Raw genomic sequence first — 8,430 nt, 5'->3', positions numbered from 1 at the left:
GTTCGAAATAAAAGGAATTTACTTGCATACAACCTATCGTCTACCTTTTCACTGGCGTAAAATTACTTCCTACTTTGGAAACTGAAGCACATCAGCCATTTACACTGATACAAATCAATACTATTAGATTTTGGGTTTTATCCTAACAAATTTTAGTAGTTTAAAGAGTTGATATTCACAATATATAACTGGGTTTGAAGGACATATAGGCCAACACTTCGCCACAGGAACTACTTAATAAGTAGATACACAGGAAATCTAAGCTCGTACACACACAACGCTAACTTCTACACCGCAACTACTGTGTACAAACAAAGCACTAATGTCTACCTTTCATCTTCAACTACTGTGTACAATCACTTACCGATGTTAATTACTGATTATGTATATGTACATTATTCAATCAATACTATAACGCTTACTATTCTCACTCTACAATTCTAGATATTTAAAATAGATTTTGATATCTCATATTCCAACAAAGCGAAACTAAGACTAATTCTTGTACCTAACTTATAGCCATAACTTAATTAGATTTGAAAGTGAACAAGTATTGGACTTTTTCTTGGGAAAAACCTTTGCCTACTTGCAAACATCATGAATTCTTACAATATTCAGCCTAAATGTTTATAAACATAATTAATTGTCGTATACCCTTAAGATTCGTATCAAACTATTAAGTAGCGAAACTGTGGTTAACAGCAGACTGTGTGTACTAAATGTCACTACGAGATGGTCACAGTTGCAGACTTGGTGCCTCCGTGTGAATTTTCATATGTCGAGATAGGATAGCATTAGACGCTGCAGAATAGCTACACTGGTCACACTTGTAGGGTTTTTCTTCTATATGGGTTCTCACAAACCTAGTAAACAAATTACCTACACTTTTATATCATTTCACGCCCTCCAATAAGGCCACATCGACGTATGTTTGGTTCGCCCTCCCCCCCCCTTAATTCAACGATATTCACATCCCGAAAATGCCTTCAAATTATCAACCTACTGCGGTTCTTCTTCCACAGAAATGGTCTTAAACTATTCCAAGCAACATCAGAATACTTTTCTGCCCGTTTCTAGGCCTTACCTGCTTCCTATGACGGTTTTTCTCTTCACGTAAACCGGAACTCGGGCAGCTTTGTCCTTCCTTCGTCTCGTGAGGTCAGAGGTGAACTCGATCTGGGTCAAGGGTAAAATTATCGACCTGATTACCCATATAGTATATTTAATGTCCGTTGGCACGTTACGTTTTCCTCATAATGTCAACGTTCTGCCTTTCAAACCGACCACCTTACAACGTAACACGCGTCTGACTTTTGTTTCTGATCTAATACGAATGAGAGATTTTTAAGGAAGGAATGTCAAGCCAAACTGTTTGGCCTGAATCTTGATTTCTGTGTTTTATGATCAAATCACCACCTCGGACAATATTCCATCCAAGGAAAAAAAGCAACACAGAATGAGACATTATGTTTAAGGTACAAAACTATTTAATTATTTGGGTGGAAAATGCATGTAGATCTAGAAAGAAAAAAACTACAAAACGGAAAATCTAGTTGTGTACAACCTATCGTCTACCTTTTCACTGGCGTAAAATTACCTCCTACTTTGGACACTGAATTACGAAGCACATATCAGTCATTTTACACTGATACAAATCAATACTATTAGCTTTTGGGTTTATTTATACAAATCCTAGTAGTTTAAAGAGTTGATAGTTACAAGATATTATTGTGTTTGTGGGACATATAGGCAAACACATCGTGACAGGAACTACTAGTAGATACACAGGAAATCTAAGCTTGTACACACACAACACTTACGTCTACATTCCAACTACTGTGTACAAACACAGCACTACCTTTCTGCTTTAACTACTGTGTACAATCACTTACCGATGTTAATTACTGATTATATATATGTACATTATCCAATCAATACTATAACGCTTACTATTCTCACTCTACAATTCTAGATATTTAAAATAGACTTTGATATCTCATATTACAACAAAGCGAAACTAAGACTTATTCTTGTACCTAACTTATAGCCATAACTGAATTAGATATTAAAGTGAACAAATATAGGGCATTTTTTCTGAGAAAAACCTTTGCCTACTTGCTAACATCAGGAATTCTTACAGAATATTCAGCCTATATCTTAAGGAACATAACTGTCATATACCCTTAACTTAAAATTCGTATCAAAATATTAGGTGTCGAAACTGTAGTTAACAGCAGACTGTGCGTCCTAAATGTCACTACGAGATGGTCACAGTTGCGGACTTGGTGCCTCCGTGTGAATTTTCATATGTCGAGTTAGGGAAGTCTTAGAGGCTGCAGAATAGCTACACTGGTCACACTTGTAGGGTTTTTCTACTATATGGCCTGTCATATGTCGGGATAAGGTAATCTTTTGAGTTGTCCTGTACCCACACTCCCCACACATGAAGGGTTTCTCACCGATGTGTTTTGCTAGATGTTGGTCCAAAGTAGATTTCCATGCTGCAGAATAGTCACACTGGTCACACTTGTAGGGTTTCTTACCGGTGTGTGTTGCTAGATGTCGGTCTAAATGAAATTTCCGTGCTGCAGAATAGTCACACTGGTTATACTTGTAGGGTTTTTCTCCTGTGTGGGTTCTCATATGTCGGGATAAGCTGGACCTGTCACCTGTCCTATACCCAAACTCCCCACACATGTAGGGTTTCTCACCGGTGTGTGTTGCTTCATGATCATCTAAGGTGAATTTCCGTGCAGTAGAAAAGTCACACTGGTCACATCTGTAGGGTTTTTCTCCTGTATGGATTCTCATATGTCGAAATAATTTAGACTTCTGAGTTGCCCTGTATCCACACTCCCCACTAGGGTTTCTCACCGGTGTGTTTTACTAGATGATAGTCCAAGCTGGATTTCTGTGCAGCAGAATAGTCACGCTGGTCACACTTGTAGGGTTTTTCTCCTGTGTGTGTTCTCATATGCTGGGATAAGTTGGACCTGTCAGTTGTTTTGTATCCACACTCCGCACACATGTAGGGTTTCTCACCAGCATGTATTTCTAAAAGTCTGTCCAAATTAGCTTTCTGTGTAGCAGAATAGTCACACTGGTCACATTTGTACTATCACCTCTCGAATAAAAGTACCCACTGGAATAAAAGTACCCCCCGGACAAATCTTCAAAATCTAATAAAAGTACCCCCTGGAATAAAAGTACCCCCCGGAAAATGTGAAAACTGACATGTTAGTAACATCTATGCTCCAAAAATACCTCCTTAAATATGATACCCTCGACAAATCTTCAAAACTTAATAAATACCCCCCAGATTGAGAATAAATATACATGTACCCCCTGGAAAATTACCAAATTAACAGCCTGTATTCGCAGGTTTTTGAGGAATACATGTCACTTGCAGTGTAATGCATCTATGATTATGTCATCCATCAATATTCTAGCTCTGCCTTCATACAATTTGTTGTTAATCATTGCATTGCATGCTGTATCAAACAGGAACAGTAATATCAAGTTTTTATATAACTTGATAAGAGTACTTGATTTTTTAAGCTTGATAATTATCAGTAAGATTTCATTTAGAGCTTGAAGTTGAACAAATGCTTAACATATGCTCTATACTGTACAAATTGTGATACTAATGTGTAAAAGCCATCAGCAAAAGAATTGATAATCATCTACAAAATATTCTAACATAATTATTTTATCTTTCCCAAATTTCAATTTATGCAATGAATGCAAAAATTTCTCTTTATAGTCACTTCTATAAAAAGTAATGATCAATGCTACAACATAATCATAGTTCAAACAAATGGCAACATTGTAACACCAAGGACGTTCAACATTGAACACAGTTGAACGTCCTTGGTAACACACAACCTCAGTCAAGGTTCTTATGTTAAATGTGCTTGCCTTTGAAGTGCCCACTGAAGTATGCAAATGAGTAGGGGCGGGGCTTCAAGTTTGGAACAGAAGTTCTTGGAAAACTGAGACATTCTTTTCCAGGGGGAAATATTTTCTTTAAAATATTTTTTTGTGATAGTTTATACGTTAGACTGCAAGTGTACTCCTATTTGTGGTCTTTTAAATATTGATTAGCTTTGTTAAATGCAACATGCATATGTATATTTTTGACAAAGAGTTTTATATATATTTTGTAAAAAATTGCACCCCCCTACTAGAAGTGAGCTCTGCCGACTGTGAGAAATGCCTGTTTACGTATTTTACTTCTTTGAAAATTGACTTTTTCCAGCGCTAAATTTTCATGTTTGTGGTAGGATTTTCGACTTTTTGGGGGTTATACAGTTTGTAATTGCTGGAATACATTGTTGTGTGGTATTATTTTAACATATTCCCGAGAAAAAGATCGTTTTGAGCAAGGAGCAAGTTCCGCCGATTTTTCTATAAATATAAACGCCCGTTATACTTTATTTTTGCGACACAATACGTGTTCCCAAAAATAATTTACATGTAAAAGGTAGGTACATGTAATATGTTGTAAGAATTGCCCTGATTTAAAAAAAAATTATAATTTGTAAACGTACCCTCCAAAATGGAACGTAGCGGGACCTTTCTTATCGGATGGGAGAAGAGGTGTATACTTTAGTATTTTTTGTCATTTAACGTGCAGGACCGCAAATTTGCTCGAAACTTTTCCGATAATAAAAAGAAAGAAATAAACGTACCGTCTTAAATAAGAATGTACCGGGTGGATTTTGAGGCGACAGCTTATAACGCTTAATCTGTATGATTTCTTCTTTTTTTTTTCGTTAGGATGAACAAGGGAAAAAAATAAACTTACAGTACGTTTATTCGAGAATTCTTTAAAGCTTGTTTTCTATAAATTCTATTTCATCATTAACAGCGTATAACGCTTAATCTGTATAATTTCTTCATTTTTTTTTCGTTAGGATGAACAAGGCAATGGCAGGACACGGGTCTCCCACCGGAGTTGGTCAGAACTGCTGTGATGGGTCTCCCACCGGGTTTTTTTTAGGTCGACTGTGACAGCAAAACAAGCGATGCTGAAGACCAGGCGGCAGCACAACAAGTCAACTTGAATAACGCTGGTGAGAAACCCTACATGTGTGGGAAGTGTGGGTACAGGACAGCTAAAAAGTCTACCTTATCCCTTCATATGAGAACCCATACAGGAGAAAAACCCTGCATGTGTGGGAAGTCTTGGTACAGAACAGCTGACAGGTCCAACTTATCCCTACATATGAGAACCCATACAGGAGAAAAACCCTACATATGTTGGGAGTGTGGATACAGGACAGCTGGCAAGTCCAACTTATCCCGACATATGAGAACCCATACAGGAGAAAAACCCTACAAGTGTGACCAGTGTGACCATTCTGCGACATGGAAATCTCGTTTAGACGATCATCTCACAAAACACACTGGTGAGAAACCCTACATGTGTGGGGCGTGTACAGGGCAGCGGTGAGGTCCAGCTTATCCCTGTATATGAAAAATCATACAGGAGAAAAACCCTACAAGTGTGACCAGTGTGACTATTTTGCAGCAGAGAAATCTGCTTTGAACTTACATCTAGCAAAAAACACCGGTGAGAAACCCTGCATGTGTGGGGAGTGTGGATACAGGACAGCTATGAGGTTTCACTTAGGCCAACACATGAAAGACCATACAGGAGAAAAACCCTACAAGTGTGACCAGTGTAGCTATTCTGCATCACGGAAACCCACCTTAAATGATCATAAAGCAAAACAAACCGGTGAGAAACCCTACATGTGTGGGGTGTGTGGGCACAGGACAACTAAAAAATCCGACTTATCCCGACATATGAGAACCCATACGGTAGAAAAACCCTACAAGTGTGACCTGTGTATCTCCAGCTTCTAAGTTTGCCCTAACTCGACATATAAAAATCCATACAGAGGCACATAAGTCTGCAACTGCGATCATCTCGTAGTGACATTTAGGTCTGCTGTTAACTAACAGTTTCATAAATATTTAGGCTGAATATTCTGTAAGAATGTATGATGTTTGCAAGTAGGCATAGGTTTTCCTCAGGAAAAAGCCCTATGCTTGTTCACTTTAATATCTAAGTAAGTTATGGCTATAATTTAGGTCAAGAATAAGTCTTAGTTTCCTCAGTTGGTGTAAGGCGTCCCACGGTGCCAATTTACTGATTTTTCAGGTCCTTTCGGAAAAATGCCATAACTCAGCCGTAGCTGGTCAGAAATGGTTCAAACTTGGGGGAAAGGAAAAATACAACTTGTTGAGTGTTGAAATATTACTTTCATGTTGTTATATTTCTTATATTTGCATATTTCTATGTCTGATATGATGCATAATTCTTAAACAGAAAACGTAAATCGAGGAACTATAGCCAACATCATAGACAGACGCTTTTTGGAGGGTACATTCTTACATCTGTCACGATTTAGAAACTGTTTTGATATATTTGAAATATTATTCCTGCTTTTTTATTTCACTCCATACTTAAGTATGGAGGGAAATACTGTTTTTACTGATGATTCTCCTCCTTCTTCTTCTTCTTCTTCTCCTCCTGCCATTTCTTTAAATTGATTCAATTCCTTCATTTTTGGGCCAAACGACCTGGAATTTCGTATAAAGGTAGAGTGGGTAAATACCCCTAGGCGTTTTTTTATTTTTTTTGATACAAGCTTTTACAATCGTTTTATTTGCGTTTTTAGCTGTTCCCATAGGAAAGTACTGTGGGGCGTACGCGCGTGACGTAATAAGAAAGGAATTCGGGGGCGGGCCCAAATATGGGCATGCAAGCATGAACCTGACGCAGCCTAATCTTTTCTTCTTGCTGATTGGCTGTTGGATTTGATTGGATTAACTCAATTAACACCTGTTCAAAGCCATTCNTATACATGATGTTTGCAAGTAAGCAAAGTGGGCACTTAAATATCTAATTAAGTTATGGCTATAATTTAGGTACAAGAATAAGTCTTAGTTTCGCTTTGTTGTAATATGAGATATCAAAGTCTATTTTTATAGCTATCTAGAATTGTAGAGTGAGAATAGTAAGCGTTATAGTATTGATTGAATAATTTACATATACATAATCAGTAATTAACATCGGTAAGTGATTGTACACAGTAGTTGAAGCTGAATGGTAGACATTAGTGCTGTTGTTTGTACACTAATAGTTGGAATGTAGACGTTTAATGTTTCTGTGTACGAGCTTAGATGTCCTGTGTATGCACTAGTAGTTCCTGCCACGAAGTGTCTTACAAACACAATTATATCTTATGACTAATATCAACTCTTTAAACTACGAGGATTTCTTAGGATGAAACCCAAAAGCTAATAGTATGAATTTGTAACAGATTGAAATAACTGATGTTCTTCAGTTTCCAAAGTAGGAAGTCATTTTACGACAGTGAAAAGGTAGACGAAAGGTTGTATACAACTAAATTTCCTGTTTTGTAGTTGTTGTTTTTTTCGCAGATATATCTAGATCTACAGATATTTTTTCCGATTACACAATTAGATCGTTATGTACCACGAACATTATGTTTCCTTCTGTGTTGCTTTATTTTCTTGGATGGAATATTGTCCGTGGTGGTCAAGTGATTTGATCATTTAACATAGAAATTCAAGATTCACACCAAACAGTTTGGCTTGACATTCATTCCCTTAAAATCTCTCATTCGTATTAGATCAGAAACAAAAGTCAGACGCTTGTTACGTTGTTAAGGTGGTCGGTTTTAAACAAGGAACGTTGACATTATGATGAAAGCGTAACGTGCTACTTGACGTCAAATGCACTACTTGGGTAATCAGGCCAATGAAATTCACCTTTGACCTAGATCCCGTTCACCTCTGACCTTACGACACGAAGGAAGGACAAGCTGCCCGAGTTCCGGTTTACGTGAAGAGAAAAACCGTCATAGGAAGCAGGTAGGGCTTAGAAACGGGCAGAGAAGTATTCTAATGTCGAGAGGAAGAGTTTGAGCCCATTTCTGTGGAAGAAGAACCGCAGTAGGATAATAATTTGTAGGCATTTAAGGAATGTGAATATCGTTGATTAAAGGGGGGAGGGGGGCGGAAACCTAACATACGTTCGACCCTCGCCACTTACATGCACTGTATCAGGCAAAGTGGCCTTTTTTGGGAGGATTTGGAATTATATAGTAATAGAGGAATTTTCACTGGATTGTAAAGAAACGCAATGTGCGTTGTGTAGCGTATTACGGCTGGGTATAAATCGGCTTAGAACCAAGAGGTCTGGGATTCCAATCCTGCCTAGTCACCGACCCTGTGTCCTTGGGAAAGGCACTCTTGTGTGTGTGCCCGCGCGCGTTTGTGTGTGTGTTTGTGCCCGTATGTGTGTATGTGTGTGTGTGGGCTTGTGCCTGTGTGTGTGTGTGTGTGTGAGTATGTATATGTGTGCTATGTGTGTGTGTGCTATGTGTGCGCGTG

General features: G+C 38.1%; 1 protein-coding gene across 1 annotated transcript in view; it reads left to right on the top strand.

Moving 5' to 3' along the window:
* Positions 1-7,844: 7,844 nt before the first annotated feature.
* Positions 7,845-8,430, top strand: part of LOC109476540 (zinc finger protein 239-like) — a 3,805-nt gene continuing 3,219 nt past the window's right edge. Inside the window, exon 1 of the mRNA XM_019777525.1 lies at positions 7,845-7,908. The gene's annotated coding sequence lies outside the window, so the exon portion shown is untranslated. The remainder of the gene's footprint in view (positions 7,909-8,430) is intronic.

The sequence above is a fragment of the Branchiostoma belcheri genome, unplaced genomic scaffold, assembly GCF_001625305.1.
Source record: "Branchiostoma belcheri isolate BF01 breed outbred unplaced genomic scaffold, Haploidv18h27 scaffold38, whole genome shotgun sequence".
NCBI lineage: Eukaryota > Metazoa > Chordata > Leptocardii > Amphioxiformes > Branchiostomatidae > Branchiostoma > Branchiostoma belcheri.
The sequence above is the reverse complement of the archived record's forward strand: the minus strand, read 5'-3'. Positions and strand labels throughout refer to the sequence as shown.